Source organism: Ambystoma mexicanum, chromosome 12 (assembly GCF_040938575.1).
Source record: "Ambystoma mexicanum isolate Mex_15411 chromosome 12, UKY_AmexF1_1, whole genome shotgun sequence".
NCBI lineage: Eukaryota > Metazoa > Chordata > Amphibia > Caudata > Ambystomatidae > Ambystoma > Ambystoma mexicanum.
In genome coordinates, this window is record NC_090936.1 from 743,410,991 (window position 1) to 743,428,951 (window position 17,961).

Sequence of the window (17,961 nt, forward strand, 5' to 3'; positions counted from 1 at the left end):
TTTTTTTCAAGGGAGCAGGAGGAAATCCCTGCAACGCCCGCTCCAATTTACCCGATAAGTAATCCCTACTATCCGTTCCCGACAAGCATATATATAGCGATATTATTGGTGGGGATAATATTAGCTGACACCCATCTGGGTAGTACAATGCTCTACAAAACCCCTTCAAATTAATCCAAACTCACTTCATTCTTAGCTCCTTTGTAGCTGGTGCAGGGTACATCAGGCATTCGCATTGGTCCTCCTGAACTCAGCTACCAGATTATAGCCCCCAACCCCACCTCTCATAATTTAGGATTGTCTGCGGCGGATAAGGTGTCAGACACTACATGTGTAGGTGGACCACAAGGCACTTTCAGCGTTTCCCTCTTTGGTGGCCTTGGGATTGTGCCCGGGATCACCTCTCAGTTCTCCTGCTTTGTTCTGACCCTCACACCACATGTGTAAAAGTACTTCTTAAAGTGCTCTAGTCCCCTTCCACCAGGACCTGTGTCCCTTCAATCAATCTTCCGGTCTTTGTCTCTCTCCTCTAGTTCTCTATCCGGCTTCTCTTGGCAGATTATTGTCCCTCCTTGTTCATTTTCTCTCGCTCTTTATATTGGTGTTTGTCATCCTCCTCCCCTTCCTTGCTTTCCAGCCATTTTGCTTCCACTTCCTTTCACTCATCAACCTCCACATGCACTTCCTCTACCTTCAATTTCCTTCCTTCATCTCTTTATATGTTTTACCTCATCCTTCTAGCCTTCCTTTCTACTCTGATATTTCACATCATCCTCTCTTTTCCTTGGACTTATATGCATCTCCTTCACTCTTATGCTCTTTAAATGTCTCCTCTGTCATGTCATATATTCCTCCTCTAATCTTCCCTTTCACTTCCCTGCTTCACTCAGAGATCTCTCTTCTCTTGCCTTCAGTTTCCATCCCCTTACTCTGAATCCCCCAACGGTGACCCAACTCTCACGATCCTCTTCTGCCTCCCCATCCTTTTATTAGTCTACTTCAATTTTAAATGGGTGTTGTAACTGCGAGTCATGTGACAGCTGTGTGCCAGTTTGGAATGGGTCCTTTGATTGGTCGGGATCTGGGAAGACTAATTTCACCATGTGCTTTAACTTTGCTTGCCGACCATGCCACAGTTGCGCATGCCAAAGGGATGTAAATGTGGTCCGGCATTCTGTCATTAGGTGGCTCATGTAGAGCTATCAACTGACCTGCGACTTGCGGTTCTGACCTGCAAAAAAAGACAAAACCAGTGAGGCTGTAAATGTGTTAGATAACCCTCAAGCAGGGCATGCTTTAAATTAAGGCCATCACGTTACTAAAGTGATTAACCTTTTAAATGTAGAGAGAGCATTTATTCTGCATAGGATGTCATTAATGAGGTCTGCTTCTCAGGCCTTTGGTTTCTCTGGATTCTTTATAGATCTTTTCCCAGACCTTGGTTTTGTCAGGATTCACAATAGGTCTCCCTTAGACCGTCAATTTGTCAGGGATCACAACCAGCACCTCCTAGATCTTGGCTTTCTCAGGTTTCACATCAAGCCTTCTTCCTCAGGTTTCACAACCGGTCCCTCCTGGACCTTGGATGTTTCAGGTTTTGCAACTGATCTCTCCTGGACCTTCAGTTTCTCGGGTTTTATAACTGGCCCCTCCTGAACCTTTTCTTTGTCAGGTGTAATACCCAGCGCTCACTGGACCTTAGCTTCCTCAGGTTTCACAACAAGCACCACATGAACCTTTATTCATCCAGGTTTCAAAACAGACCCCTCCCCCCTTGGACTTTTCAGATTTCACAACTGGTATGTCCTAGAACTTAAAGCAGTGAAAGGCATTTCTCCCCTCCCCATCAGGGTCCTTTAAGAAAGCAGATATTAAGTCACCCTGCCCATGCGTCAGATCTTGCGCCCAGTTACCCTACAGTTGCTATTGGCTATGCTCAGGGCTTCCAAATACCATAAGGCTTGGTAATTATCTTCCAAAAGCCCTGGGCAACTGCTCTTTCCGGGCCTCTGAGCATGGACCGCTTCTGGCCTTGGCCCCTCCCATTCTCTGAACTGGTTTTGGCTCTACCTAGTCAGCTGCCGTTCACTTTAAGGAATCTGTCCTTGCATCAAGGGAGCAGGAGTAAGCAGGTCTACCTCCTATACGAGCCATTCCTCCTCTGCCTTTTTCCAGCCACCTTAATAATCTGTAGGCTGGGCATGTGTCCCAAATGTATCTCTCAAAGATCCATTTCTAGTTTAGTTTGAATCCTCAGGCAAGACTGGTTATTCCTGTGGAAGCCTTTAACTTCTCTCATTATTATATTAGTGTAGCTCTGGTATCTGTTAGTTACTGGATAGTCTGTACTGCCAAAAATGAGAGCTGGTGAGATTTTAATAGTATTGGTTGTGAGTGGTGCCATCGTGAAAACCTGAGTGCCACAGCATGGTGTATGCACATCCTCCCTCATTTGCTCTCTGTTGGATAATCTTTGGACATTCTTTCCCTGTCGCTTGTGAACAACGCAGTTTCATGGAATTCAACAGTTCAAGCTCGATTTAAATGGCTTCAGTAGCCGGGCTGCGAGGACCCTTAGCAGGCATTTGTACTTTTCCAAGCCATTGTTGCTCAGTATGGCTCTTGAGGGAATACTATAGTGGAGGGGAATCACTCTTCATCCACTCTCTGGGAGGCACATCATATAGAATGTGGAATTGCCCAGTCCCTGGTGGCTCACTTCTCCCACATAGAAGACTGGGGAGTTCAAACAACTCTTCACCAATTCCACGGGCAGCAGAGGAGTTGGGCCAGCTTGAAGCACAAGGAAGAATAATTACAGAGAAATGTATGATAAGTTAAAACAAAACAGCAGCCACTCGTGGCACTCAAATGCCTTTACCAAATCAGCAGCCCAAGAGTGTGGAAAAAGAAAGGCATATAACCAAAGAACTTGATCTAACTGCCAGATTTCCTCTCGGTTAATCCCCATTTTGGAGTCCAGAGTGGATACAGTACATCTTTCCAGGGGTGCTGCATTGTAAGCTGATCATGGAGTGGGGCAGGGGCGTATTGTAGTTTGATCCAGGGTGTACCAAGCAATATGAAATTCACAGTTATGTCTCTGATCTAAAAAGAAAAAGCAACTTATACAGAGGCAGGTCTTAGTCCAACTACATCAATGATTCTTTGGATGAATGGTAACTAGATCACTGTCCAATGCAAAATGAAAGTGTAGCAGTGCTATACCTTCTACAATGCGCTTTACTATTAACCTAAAACAACTCTAAGAACAACCGGAATCTCTTGATCTAATGCCATTGGTTGGCTCATTAACTGATGGAGTTAGGGAATGTCACTGAAGTTGGTGTGAATGAGAACAAACAGTTCAACAATACTAGCACAACAGTGCTGTATGTAATGAACTCATGGTGGCAACAGTAAAGACAAACACAAGTGATCACAGTTCAAGGGTGTTTATTAAACAGTATATGCAGGTTGGAAAAACACCTAATCTAAACCTAAATCTAAAAGGGGAGCAAGCTACGACCATCAAATAATAAAAAGGCAGTCCTAGCGGCGTCTTGTCAAATAAAGGGGCCTATACTAAAAACTATTGCCAATCCTTACAACTAAATTCAAAATGAGTGTGGGTTAAGATTCACAAGAAAGAAAGAAGTATTCACAAATGATAAGTCAGGATGTGGTAACTGGCAGTCTGCCTTCCCCACGTTTTGAGCACGGAACAAGGCGGGACATGAGCACAGCACACTCTCGAGCTTTCCCAGCACGAGACGACAGTTCCATTTTCAGCTATCAGGACCATCGGTGGTTAAGTCTGTATTCTACAAAAAGTCTCTTGCCTCGGAGGACCTGATATGTTAAAAATAACAAGTAAAAAGTTCCTTTCCAAATGTATGTTGGGTGATGACTTTTCACCCCTGGGGTCCCCTTCTTCCGGGCTCAGACCCCTCTCGAATATCAGCCTCCCTCAGTCGGGTTCACTATGGCTTTTTCTCAAAACAATTTCACATGTGGCATTCAAAAGTCTTAATGTCTTTTTAACAGTTCACTGTGGACATCCCTCTGTCAGGTTCACTCTTGTCAACACACTGTTGATTGGGACTTTAAGCTTCGGCCCGTTCTATCGGCATTCCTGCATCAGGTTCACTCTTGCCAACTAATATTAATCACACAGTTCTTTCTCTTTTCCCACTATGCGAGATTCATCTCCCTTAGCTTTCTAATTAAGTGCAGGTTAAAGACTTTCGACTGTACAGGGGGTTTTGCTAGACCCCTGTATGACCACTTTGACCTTTTCCTTGCGGCTCTCCTACGGCCTTCTGGTATTGGTAGTTTCAACAAACATGGGATCAACCAGGGTCTCTCGAATGAGCACTCACTTGGTGCTGGACCCCTCTGCAGCTGGCTTTCCCTTAATGTTCACAGTTCTTTGATCGTTCCTTAATTTGCCGTTTGCGACTCTCGCTCAACACAGTTCGGTTTATTATCGGTTCTCCCCTAAACTCACCGGCTGTGATGAACTGCTTGGATTTTTTTGCCTCCCCTCTCGAGCCCTTCGCTCCTCTAACTCCCTCAGGGTCAGTCGTTTTTCAAAGAAATGAGCTGAGTCTCTATCATCCGCTGGGGCCTCCCTTTGGAACTGCCTCCCTGACACCTTGAAACTTGAGAACCATCTACGGTTCCAGAAGCGCCTCAAGACCTTCCTCTTCGCCTCTGCCTTTGCCCCTCTTCTCCCCCGCTGATCTGGTTTCTCTCTCGGCACTGTTGCACCTAGCCACCCCCTGTCCTTCGGGCCCAGGTACCTGCTCACCCTGCCACCCTCCTGCAGTGCCTCCTGGCCAGCCCTTGCACCGGGGCCTGTATCTGTACCCATACAGTCCTCCCCCCACTCTTCTTCTGCACTTATCAGATACACCCCATCTGACTAACCTTCACTTTGCCACTCACAGGCTGAACTACCGCTGTTTTTGATCACCTTATTTATTTATTTACTTATTATTTATCTTGTTGTCTCCTATGCTCTGCACTTTCCAATTTCTCCCCCCTCCCATGCACTTCCCCCTTTTCCCTTCCCCATGCACTTGCGCATTCTCAATGTCACTGGGCCTAGTAAAATCATTGTTTTTGTTTTCTCCCCTGCTCCCCTCCCTTTGGCTGGTCGCACTCTGAAACACCTGTGTACGAGCGCGATATAAATAAAATATCATATCATTAGGACAGTACCACGGTAGCAAGCATCTCTCCCTGTTCTGATTATCAGTGTAGGCGTGCTCCGTTTACCGTTGACATCAATTGCAACACACGCTGGCTATGTTCGCAGTCTTATGATTCTATCCACAGAGATTTTGCTGGTCTGGTACGGATAGGGCAAGGCTGCTTCTCTCCTTGTCACCCCTTTGGTTCTCACCGCCTTTCTCCTCCTCTCTAACTGCAGCCATGGGATAGCTGTCTCATTGTGCAGTTTCTCTTCCTCGTAGTGTGCTCTTGTGCTCCACCTTTTATCCCTGTGGGGAAGGGAAAGGGCTGTCAGTGTGTGTGGTTCTGGTGATTGCCTGACTATGCCTTGCCATTGTGTTGGGAAATGTAAACCGCTCGTTAGTCCATTGTCTTTAGTGTTGTAAGAAAGTGTTTGTGTCGGAAAAGGGGGTGGGAGATATAGTGTCTGAGTATCCTACGTGGAAGGCTGGGGAAAAGGTGTTATAAGAAGGATACCACAACTCACCAGTTAGTGTCCCGCTTCAACTCCTCGAGGACCCCTCATCCAGGTGATCCTCCCTCACTGGTCCTCCCCCAGGAACTGGATCCAGTAGCGATGGCCAAGTCCACGCCACTTGGATGACAGATCGCCGGAGACCAGTCAGGGAGACCCCTTCAGGTTCCTCACATGTATCAGATGAGCCATTAAAGGTGGTTAGATGTGTCAATGACAAGTAACTTTCTTATAATCATGCTTTTAGTTAGAAGTGTGCTGGTAACGGTAGGGAAATTGTGGCTACAGATGAACCAATGATGGTTACTGGAGGGATCGTATGTTTGGAAAGTTGGAATTTCTGATCAGGTACAGATTCAGGTCGTGCTCTTAGAGGGTAACAGAGCAACTAATGGGGTGGAGGGTGGGCAATAGAACGGTCAGTGTGGTTAATGAGAGACCGCCTGGAATAACAAGTGAGTTTTAGGTAAAATATTGAGCAGGGGAACTCGCTCTGAGCCGGATTACAAGTTGGGGTACATCCTCCAGGAATACTAACGGTAAAACTGTTATCCTCATTTGATAATATGAAGGGTCTGCATGATTGAGTCATGCAAACCCTATTGTTACTTCCCATTTTGGAGTCCATAGGACTGCATTGGGAACATTGGGTAATAAGGCATGCTGTAATGCATTTGAGCACTTTCTTCCACACAAAAGCAAGTGGAAAAGGAGAGTTTTCGTGCAGAGACCCATGGTTGGGCAGGGTGGTAAAGTATGCAGTATTCAGAGATATGACACATTTTACCACTTCCCACAAAATTGTAATCAGATCCTCAATCAGGTTTGTATTTAAGAATGAGCAGTTTGTACCGAGGTAACTTGAGGTAATGACAGTTGCACACTGCAAACAAGCATTTTTCCCGGGTATGAATAAAACTGAGGCAGACTGCTTATCTAGAACGCCTTTAAAAGACAATGATTTTGGTTGTGAGGATATTGGTAAAGATAATAATGTGAATCTATCTATTATTGATAGCACAATTGCGGCTAGCAACAAGAATGTTCTTAAGTAAATCAAAGAACTATTTGTAAAAGTGCGGTCAAGGGTGAAAAGTGTGGATTAAGAACTATTGGCGGAGCGTGATTTCAAGGATCAGCTCAAATATGTGGGAATTAAAATTACAATTGTAGTATTGCTCCCAACAGAACCTTGAAAGAACAAACCCCAGTATTGATCACGATTGTCAAGGGAGTTGGCTGTTCACTAAACCTTTATAAAGTGTGGTATGGCCGAGCAATGATACATATGAGACTCTAGCTAGACTACAACAGAACATCAAGGGAAGTAAGGTGGGCCCAAAAATGACTGCCCCATATCCCTGCTGGATTTCACTCCAAATACCTTTGGCAGTGTTTTACAACCCAGACTACAGGGATGGATGGACGGCACTGGTATCATTATCAATGCACAGGTGGGGTTCAGGTTGCGTAGTGGAACTGTTGAACATTGTTTTTTGTTATTTCTACTTATTCAAAAGTACACTACGTTGCTTAAAACAAACCTATATGTTATCTTCCTCAACCTGAAATCAGCATTTGATTTGGGGCGCAGAGAAACCCTGTGGCAAATCCTAAAGAATAGAAATGTTCCCCAACCCTTAATAGAAGCAATTAAATTGCTCCATGAGAAAACCTCTGCGTCAGTAAGCTATGGGACTGGAGGTGAACATACTAAGCCATTTGAGGTAAACAGGGTGGTGCGCCAAGGCTGCATCCTGGCTTTTCTCTTGTTTGTGCTCTATACCCAGGAAATAGTTGATGCCTTGGAACAGGGTGCATGGGACGCGCCTAGATTTGCATCTATGAGGTGGCCCAGTTTATTCTTTGTTGATGATGCGGCAATACTTGCAACAACCCCGAAGGGACTTAAAATAACACTTGACAGCTTCCTGGGGAAATGCAAGGAACTTGGACTAGAATTAAATATTACTAAAACAAAGGTAATGGTTTTTAAGTCACCGTTTAGCAAGTCCCATATGTTGAGGAATCCAAATAGAAGGTCGATAATTGGAGCAAGTTAGGTACTTTGATTATTTGGGGATCAGATTTAATGAGGTAGGAGGATGGGCTGATCAATTGGTGACAGCTAAGGTTAACTTATCGAAGTACAGTGGGGGCATTTCTTACTTTTTCTGGAGCCTTGGTAGTGGGGCAATTTCTCCGGCTATGGAATTGTTTGACAAGCAAGCCCTCGCATCTGTGTCATATGGTGCTGCAATATGTGGCTATACTCCCTCAAAAGGCCCATCTATAATTCAGAATACCTTTCTCAAGAAACTGCTATTACATAAAAATGCCCTGACATCACTGATACATCTGGACCTGCAGACATGGCCCCTAGTCGCTCTGATTGCCCTGAAGCCACTGCTATATTGGGTAAGAATCTGGACTGTCCCTGGTTTGCTTCCTTACAGAGATGCACTTAGAGATTTCCTTAAATTGGATGGTGCAGCCAACTGTGGGTGGGTGCGGCATGTGAAATCCATGCTTATAGGGCTGACTGCAGAATCCATTTGGCCTGCCCTTCAAAATGCGGCCTACCTTTAAAGTGAACCTGAGAAAAAAGGCCAAGCTTGTTTCCAGGTCCAACTTAAGAGTCTGCAGGCAGTGCCCTCAAGAATAGGCCGGAATTCTTACCTATCAGTATGATGGGGAATTGCAAGCATATCTGGGATGAGCTTCACCCACCCTATGAGCGCTCCCTTTATGTACGCTTTAGACTAGGGATTTTATACACTGCTTACTATACTCGATTATAGTTTGTTTCTAAGTCTGAGGTTTGCCCTTTGTGTCATGTATCTGATGAAACCCTAGTGCACCTTACTCTTATTTGCCCTGCTTCGCAAATTATGAGGCATAGGTACCTGAGGCTCATCTTATTGGAGCGAAACATAAGAAATACATGTGATGCCATGCAGATTTTAACGTGTGCTTTGGAGCGGAAGGTTATTTTCTCAACAGCAAGATACGTGCATCCTGCCTGCCTCTAGAAGCAGATTGTTGCATACTGTGTGATTACATACATGCCACCGATGAGAGGCTGCAAGCTTGCTCTCCTGAGGAGTCCCTATTGCTAGGAGTTTGTTATATGAGACAGGCCCAATTGTCCAACCAGACCATTTTTCTGCTTTTCTTTTTGTAGTATGTGCGCTTGTTAACCCTATGTATTAATTATAATGTATACAATGAATTGTATATGGTCATGTTTTAGTAAAGGTCTATCCAAATAAAGCTTTCAAAATGAACGCATGAAATGAAAGAGAACAACATTTACTGTCAGTACATGGGTTGGCGAATGCCTATAGGCTCTAGTGGTTAAGCTAAAATAAGGGATTCCCTAAGCAAAACAGTGCATGAGTTCAACTAAAGCAAAGTTATATTTCCTTAGCAATTTCTAAAACCTTCAGAGTTTCCACATGTAACAAAGTTCTTGAAGCTATTCTATTAAATGATTGTCTCCTCTCGAGACACCCTATTTTATAAAAACAAAACCTCAAAAGGATCATCAATGAAAAGTTCCAACACCTGATATTTCTCAGTCCTTAGTCTCCCAGCTACCCTAAAATAGTAAATCAAATATTCAAAAGTGTATCTCAAAGCAAATTCACAACCTATCCTTTAGAAGTCTACCCAGATTCTGAGACAACAAAATGTAAGCAATCTTCTGGGAAGGCTCTTGTATTAGCTACTCGCAGTCCGGTCTCCTTCTCAAGATGCTCTGCTTTTACCTTGGATCTCGTGTCCTCTCCCAAAGCTCCAGACTTTTTTTTCTAGCTGTTCGTAGCTTCTGGGGTTTCAAGTTTTCAAAACAGAACTTAGACTTAGCCATGCCTGTTGGACGTCTCAATAGACTGCTGCTGGATCTCTACCTTCTCAACTTCACAACAGACCTTTCAAGGCATTAACATTCGCATCAGGTCTCTTCTGGACCTTGCCATTTTCAGGATTCACAACAGGTTCCTCATCCACCATGGCTTTCACAGGATTCACAACAGGCACCTTCTGTACCATGGCTATCTCAAAATTCACAACGGGTCGCTCTTGGACCATGGCCTTCTCAAGATTCATAGCATGTCTTGGGTGTACCTTAACACTTGAAGAGATTGGTATTCCCTTTCTTTCATCAGGGTCCTTGTAAGTCCGCCGATATTATGACACCCTCTTGCCAAGGATCAGGTCTTCAGCTTCCTTCGGGTTGCTGGTGGATTGTCCCAGGCTTAGGCCTTCCCATCACCTGAAGCTCCCTAGTTACTTGTTTATTTCAGGGTCAGCTAGCATGGCTTCTTGTATCCTTTCCCAAGCTTAGTGTATTGTTCTCCAGGTCTCAGTCCTCTCCTGGCTTTGGCTTCCAAGGGCCCCCCTTTGTGCCATGGGAGCAAGCTCAGGCCCTTTGATCTCCTCTGGAATTATCGCCCTTTCTGCCTTCTTCCCGGCCATGTTATAGTTAATAGACAGGGGCGTTGTTCTTAGCTCCAGCTCTGATAGGTTATTGCCCTTTCGTATTTGCCAGTTCAAATCTAGTTATTCCTTTGGGAGCCTTTAATTGGTTTCATTATTATATCATCAGAGTAGATCCACTACTGGTTGCTAATTGAATGATCTTGATTACCTGCAATAATGGTATGTAAGGTTTTATAAGCCTTCATGGTGCTTAGTGCCATCTTGGAAGATACCCTTTCCTGTATCATGGTTCTGTAGCTTTTTGCACTTGCCCTGTGCTGCAAGGGATTCTGAGGCACCACAGGTGTCTGGACACAATGTACGAATTCCTCCTGTTTCTCACTCCATCGGTACAACAGGAGTTCCTTCACCTGGCTGGTTTGGGTACAATGCAAGTTTGCAGAATTCACCATTACTTGCAATGTTTAACTGCTTTGGTTCTCAAGTAATGGGTTTCCTTTGCAAGGACTCCTGTTAACTGTGGTACTCATTCTTTTTGGTTGTTACTGTATCAAGGAAATGGGGCCCTTCATTAAGGATTCTTGGGAACTGTAGTCCCTCCAGTCATGATCGCTGAACATGGCTGTCGGGGAGGAATAGTGAGACGACAGATTCCTCTTCAACAAACATCTGGGAGGAACATCAGCAACAGTCCCTGGTGGCTCTCTTCCCCAACACGTGACTAGAACCACTGTTTGAGACATCCTCCTTTGTTACCTTTGCTGACCTCAGAGTCCTCAAAGAGAAAAGTGCCTTTGGCGCTTTCCATAATGTAGGTTGCAATGTTAGGTTTATGTTTCCGTTAGTTGATTACCACACCATTTGCATATCAGTCTGGTCCCACCCACTTGGGCAGTCCAGCACCGAAATGTTAGGAAATTCTGAACAAGTGTACCAACAGCAACTCCAGACACGTGTTTCAGCCTAGTCAGGCCTCATCAGTGAGTGAAGCTATACCTCTCTAAGCGCAATGAGGAAGTATTCCACGTCTAGATTAGCCTGGGTGATTTAGGGGGAAACCCCAAGTTCCTAAAAATTACAAAAAGGTTCTGGGAGCCCCTCTACTGCCTATGGACCGTGAATGGTGGGCGCTGCTCTTAGTGGGGACACCAACCCTGGTGACACAAAGAGGAAATTAAGGTAGGACAAGGTGATGGTCCCCCCATCCACGGGAGGGAACGTAGCGGAAGCATGTCACGGGGGGCCAACAGAGGGAGGGGGAGCAGGACCAGGAGAGGGGGGATATGTAAGGCATCTGACCTCTCTGATGCGCCCTCTTGGTCCTGCGCCCCCTCCCAGCCTAGAGGAAACCCACCCCTCCCACTGCTGATCCATGGTCATATTAGTGTGTTGAAATCAGTTGTTTTCGCTTCCAGAGCACCCAGCGGATGTTACATGGTGATTCCGAGAACAAGCACTGACAGATCCCAAAGGGGACTGTGCATCCAATAGCTTAGAAGTATTGGCGCCCAGGAGTACTAGACTCAGGGCAGTCCCTGAAAAGGGGCAGGAGTTAGGGGACTTGGGGGGGGGGGGGGGTTAGGGGGCTTGGAAGTCCTTCCAACTCCAAACGCTGCGGTGTGGAAGATAAGGGAGAATGGAAACTGCCGGGAAAGTGAGGGGAAATTGTGTGGGAACGAGAAGAACGTGGTTACAGGAAGGATTGGGTAAAGGAAGAATTTGGGCAATGGATAAGGAGGGGGGTAGGAAGAAGTTGGGTAAGGAAAGAAGTGGGGCAAGAGGAAGTATCTGGGGAATGTGAAGAGTGGGGGACGGAAAGGTATCTGGGGGGTAAAGGTTGTCAGGTCTTGAAGGAATTAGGCAGTTGGGGAAAAACTTGGGGGGGCATAATGGTAAAGAACCAGGGGGAGGGGGGAATGGTCAGTTAACTTGGGGAATAGATAGAACGAAGTATGGAAAACTAGGGGCAGCAAAAAAGGAATAAAACAAAAGGGGGCGGAAGCACTGGGGGAGGAAGAAGAGACTCAGGAATGAAGGGGGGGTTAGATGGGGAGGAAGGGGCCCGTGTGGGTGGGGGGGGGAGAAAAAGAATTTGGAATTAGAATGAAAGAGAAAAATGAAGGGTAGAATGGGGAAGAAAGAAACTAAGATTAGAATATTAGAATGTCTAGAACATGGAATTGAAAAAAGCTCATGAACACTAAGCAATAGAATTAGAATGTTAGAACAATTGAATAGAAATGGAATGGAAAAAAGTACATGAATTGAACCTGAAATAAAGAAGTAAAAGAAAAAAGTAAAAAGTAAACAAAGAAATGGCCATGGGTAGAGAGGGAATGTTTATGGAGGGATGGGCCTACCCAGCAGGGTCCTCTGACCCAGCGTAGAACAATCCCCAAATGTGGTGGAGAAACGGATCACCTGTAAAATAAATCCTGGCTTGATGCAATAAAGCTTGCTGCAGCATTTGTGACTTCCACCTTTGAAAATGGGTCCTGCCTCTATTTCAGGGGAATCCTCAGGAGGTCTTTGCAGGGCGGGGGGAAGGTAGTAGGCTGAATGTGGTGACGGATACTACAAGCAGGGGAGGCGCAGTTGTGGGACACCCAGAAGCGATACGTACGGCTGCTGGGAAAAGAGGAGACGAGTGAACCAAACCACAATGGACCTGCTGCAAAGATACAGGCACCGAGTGGGGGAATGGGAAGAGGGAGTATGGAATTGAATGTTGAAAATGATAAGAGCGGAATAAAGGAAGGTGGCTGGCAGCAATTGCCTACTCTTTCTCGCCCCAGTGGGGTGGGACTAACAATTGGCGATACCTGGCAGAAAATAGATTAAGTCTGCCAGACAAATTGCTCTCACAAAATCATCATCCATGGGAAAGAAGACCAGAGGATGTGAATTGTCCCCCTTGGCATTGTTAAATCCATCTGAGGAGAAAGACACCATTTTCCCTACTGGTAGGCAGACAAGAAGTGAGAGTATCTTACTAGTGAAAGTGGGAAACATAATGCATGTGGTTATTGAGTAACAGGACTTCTAAGTGAAACTTGTTACAAGACAAGTGAAGGAAGGCTGCAGAATAGTAGCCAAGTACATTGTGATTTTCCATCGTAGTAGTTTTGAATTATTTGAATGTGAGGGTCAGAAAAGGTTTGGACACAGGACAGTGGACATTTGTTTTGATATCCTGACGACTGTCACATTAGTTAGTTTTGGGTAGGCAGGGAAACTAATCTTATTTAAATAAATCGATTTGGAAAACCACTGACCTTGTGTCTGTCACCTTACTCTGGCACTACACAGCGCTCTTGTGGGCTTGGTTTGCTTAGCAGACAAAGTCGTTGACTGGGTTTTTGACTTGTGTTGTTTACTCGACGATCGCGCGGTCATATCTTGGCTCATCGTTGGCGACTCCATTGAGGGTTTCCTCACCTTCAACCTGTGTTTGTCTGGCAATGTTTTCGAAAATGACAGGGTTTTCGTCAACTCCGTCAACTGTTTGACCAATATCAAAGGGGGCTTTAGAGGCACCAAGGGCTGTTTCCTTCGACGATGAGGCCTCCCGCACATACACTGGCTTGCGGCCATGTCGTGGTTCTTATATTTCTTATGTGGCGTTTCTTCTGATCTCGTACTTTCTTTAGAACGTGGTCTTTTGTCCTTGGGAATGGCCAAACACCTAGTTGAATCCGAGTCAGAGGGGTAATTCAACTCAGGGGGATAGACCTCTCACTCAGCCAACAGACAAGGCACTGATTCCTGTCCTTAAGGTTCTTAGAACTAAAGCCCTCGCAAATGTCACACTGTTCTATGTGATTGAGGTACAAGCAGTAGATACAGTCAGTGTTTCTGTCACCCTCAGAGACATTTTTAAGGCCATTTAATTTTGCTCTCCATTCTTCCTTACCTTTTCTGTTGCTGAAGAAAATGAAGAAACTTTCCTGTAGATGTCAGGAATGAAGAAAGTCTGTTTTCCTTCATTGAAGTAAATATTTTAATCAGAGGAGAAAAAACAAGGACTCCTATTAATGTGGGCTGCAGTTAGAACCTCAGGAGAGCAGGATTGGTTAGGACCAAAAGCACCTGTGAGGGGTTAGAAATGTTAGGCATACAACGTTGTGAAGGTTTTGCAAAAGATTCCATTTTATTAACTCAAAAGGTTGGATAAACACCTCACTATCCCTACCCTGACAAGGATTTCCCCGCCTAAAATAAACTAAAGGAAACACTAACAAAAGGTTTCTGTCCCTTACACTTGTACATACAACACAACAAGGAAATATATGGGAGGTGAACTATAACAAATCTAACAGGTATGTTCACCACCTGGTAACAGTCTCTCCTTATTATCTGGATAAATTCCCCTTCCCCAGATACAAGCAGGACTCTATTCAACAGTTCCAAAAGAATAAGGTAACACATCCTGTCTTGTAACAAAGTTCCAATCCAGTTCTGCTGGTTCCAACTTGATAACAAAAGTTCCAACTTGAATTCAACCAATAGTTCGAACATTTTCAACAAGGTTTCCCTCTTTCCACTGACAAATAACTCAAAACAACTTCTTCTCATAAACCAAGAATACTTTCATAGTTCATTAGTATCAACAGAAAGGTCGTTGTCAGGATAATTCTGCAGCAAGTCACCAAACACTTGCTTCAGCAATGTTCAATTGTCAGGATGATTCTGTAATATTTCACAAAAACACGTTTATGGTTCTTTCCCTTCTCCATCAAGACTTTTAACCACACCACACTACTTAAATGAACTCCACCTTGCCCACTCACCTGTCCTACTCACTACAAGATCATCTGTCCTGGTGTACTCTCCTGCCAGGACAGACTAAAAACTCCAAACTACAAGTACTTCTGTGGTAAAGGTTAGCTTCCAAGAAGTTAACAATGTCTCTTGCTTTACAACATCAAATTTTAGTATTTCTTCTGGGCAAACAAGAAACACATTGGTGCTGTTTGTTACACCCTTATGATTGACACAAGCAATGCAGGTTATTCTCTACTCCTCCTCAATATCTCCTGTCAGAAGGACAGCCCACTGTCACTCGTTTCCCCCACATTAACCAAATGCTGATAATGGTTCTCTCTCACTCTTACACTTCTTTGGCTTTGGCAATGTGGGTTTAAAGCAGTTCCTTGTATGACCTCCTTTACATATGGGAAATATGTTTTACAATTACTTAATTCATTGCCCTCTCTTGGCTTTGGCAATTTGGTTCTTTATGATTTGTCTTGGTGTGATTCTCTTTTGGCTTTGGCAGTAGTTGTTTGCATTGGTTTCTCGTGTTCTTGCCCTCTCTTGTTGCTGGGCTTTAATCTGACCCACAGAGATACAATCAACCCCTCCTGGTCTGATTGTTCTTATTCTGCCACCTGCTCCTTTTAAAATCAGCTTGGTTAGCAAAAGAATAATTACTCTGCTCGATATCAGCTCGGTATTCAAAACAATGTTTCTTTTCCCAGTTTACATTGTTTATTTCAGTTCTGTACTTAAGGCACCCAGATTGGGCTAGCGGGTGGTTATCGAGTGCTCCGGTATCACAATCTACTAGTGAACTCACCAGGAATGGCATGCACGTCCGTTTGCCTCGCTGCCTCCAGGTTGTCTGCTTCTGCTTTCCTGTGCGGCACGGCAACCTCTCCTTCTCGGCTTCCTGCGGCCGTGGCAGTCCTAGTGTTCTACAGTGCTTGCCTGCCACCGTAATCCGACTGACAACGGAGAAAGCTTTCAAATTGTGTGCTTCCCGCTGCACGACCTCTGCAGCAATGGTCCTCAGTGGTAACTGGTGAGTAGGCAAACCTTGTTTAGCAATGGCGCTGGAGAATGGTTGAGACCATGTTTGCGATTGCTGATTGAAGGAAGTCTGCACCACTTTAATTGCGTTTAACTACAGAATTTATCCTTAATTGTTGTTTATAATGGGACCAAAGGGGGCCTAGCACGAGTGTGCTAGTTGCATGTGAAAAAAGCCAACACGTGTTTAGACAGAAGTCTTTGTCAAGGCAGAGGAAGAGTGCTTGGTGATCCGTCTTGAGCCTGTATGTATGGTACGGGACCCGATTAGCCACTGATTTTAGGCTTGATGCCGGTTCGGTGCTCGACAGTATGGATCGCAGTGACCAACCAACCAAACGAATTGATAGCGCAGGTGTCCACCTGTCCTCCAAACTCCAGACACTCCTACGTCCTCAGGGGTAAGTCGTCACTCCCAATGCTTCCCACTGTACAACCTCTGCAATCAAGGTCTCAGACAGGAGAGACCCTCGCAGGAACCGGCATCCGTTCGACATGTGACAGTGGTCCCAGTGTCCCTGCTCTCCTTCAACCTCTGGTGCCACAACTGCTCCACCTCCTGCTACTGGTCTTCTGTGGGGCCTGCACCTGAGGGGGCCTTTTATGCCTCCCAGTTTTTCTCAGGTGTGGGTCATTATCAGTAATAAACTGCAACTTGCAGTCTTGTGCCTCTGCATCCCTCTTCTTCCTCCCAGTACGCTGGGCATTGTGTGATTTTGAGTCCACAATGTCAAAATCAGCTTTTCTCACAGCTTCGATTTAACAGTATGCCATCAGAAGGGTGGGGTCTCTGGGGAAATTATAAAAGGATTTTCCCATTCTTCTCATCCTGCTTCTCCATTCCCCCTATGCCCCCATGTGATCCTGACGCAGAACACCACCCACCCGGGTAAGGATTAGGAAGCGTCTGCCTTTCCCTGGCAATGTGAGAGGGTCCCAGGCGGGCATTTCTGGAGGAATCATCTCGGATTCATTGCACACCCATAAGAGGGTGACAGCCTATACAATGAAAAACTCTTTGCTTTAGGCAAGGAAGAAAAATAAATAAGTATCTGAGGATTCCCAGCCTGATGCTGCATGTGAATCTATGAAAGATCCAATGCGGAAGAATGCGGTTTTCCATAACATTGCATTTATTCTGCATAGGATGTCATTAATGAGGTCTGCTTCTCAGGCCTTTGGTTTCTCTGGATTCTTTATAGATCTTTTCCCAGACCTTGGTTTTGTCAGGATTCACAATAGGTCTCCCTTAGACCGTCAATTTGTCAGGGATCACAACCAGCACCTCCTAGATCTTGGCTTTCTCAGGTTTCACATCAAGCCTTCTTCCTCAGGTTTCACAACCGGTCCCTCCTGGACCTTGGATGTTTCAGGTTTTGCAACTGATCTCTCCTGGACCTTCAGTTTCTCGGGTTTTATAACTGGCCCCTCCTGAACCTTTTCTTTGTCAGGTGTAATACCCAGCGCTCACTGGACCTTAGCTTCCTCAGGTTTCACAACAAGCACCACATGAACCTTTATTCATCCAGGTTTCAAAACAGACCCCTCCCCCCTTGGACTTTTCAGATTTCACAACTGGTATGTCCTAGAACTTAAAGCAGTGAAAGGCATTTCTCCCCTCCCCATCAGGGTCCTTTAAGAAAGCAGATATTAAGTCACCCTGCCCATGCGTCAGATCTTGCGCCCAGTTACCCTACAGTTGCTATTGGCTATGCTCAGGGCTTCCAAATACCATAAGGCTTGGTAATTATCTTCCAAAAGCCCTGGGCAACTGCTCTTTCCGGGCCTCTGAGCATGGACCGCTTCTGGCCTTGGCCCCTCCCATTCTCTGAACTGGTTTTGGCTCTACCTAGTCAGCTGCCGTTCACTTTAAGGAATCTGTCCTTGCATCAAGGGAGCAGGAGTAAGCAGGTCTACCTCCTATACGAGCCATTCCTCCTCTGCCTTTTTCCAGCCACCTTAATAATCTGTAGGCTGGGCATGTGTCCCAAATG

The 17,961-nt window shown here is 45.2% G+C and overlaps 1 protein-coding gene across 3 annotated transcripts in view; it reads right to left on the reverse strand.

Moving 5' to 3' along the window:
* The window catches only part of GRAMD4 (GRAM domain containing 4), a 2,133,975-nt gene that overhangs the window by 1,355,138 nt on the left and 760,876 nt on the right, over window positions 1-17,961 (reverse strand). The window lies entirely within an intron of this gene.